We start from the raw sequence: 408 nt of genomic DNA on the forward strand, positions 1-408 counted from the left end.
TGGTAAAAATGCAGAAAATAAATGACTGTGGGGAGCCAAGCCCCTGTTGATACATCTATAACACAAACCTATACCTAAGGTAAAGGAAGCATCACAGAAGAATGAAGGGAACCATTTCAAGAACCAGAGGACTAGGGTTTCTGCAGCTAGATAGTGTCTTCTATATATGACAGGGAAACTGGACCCATGAAATCTCAACAATATGTTCACCTAAATAAGGCCTGCATATTGACTACATCATTGTAAATGGGAAAAATACCATAGCCCCCCATGCATAAATGAAGAGCGATAAGCTATGAGACAAAGAAAATCTATTTTCCCTAGAAGTGAGAGTACTGATAGTTATATAATACCAAGTAGTCAGCCTTAAATGCATATGAGCAAAACTAAATTGACTCTCTGTATATA

Source organism: Microtus ochrogaster, unplaced genomic scaffold (genome assembly GCF_000317375.1).
Source record: "Microtus ochrogaster isolate Prairie Vole_2 unplaced genomic scaffold, MicOch1.0 UNK116, whole genome shotgun sequence".
In the NCBI taxonomy this organism is placed as follows: Eukaryota; Metazoa; Chordata; class Mammalia; order Rodentia; family Cricetidae; genus Microtus; species Microtus ochrogaster.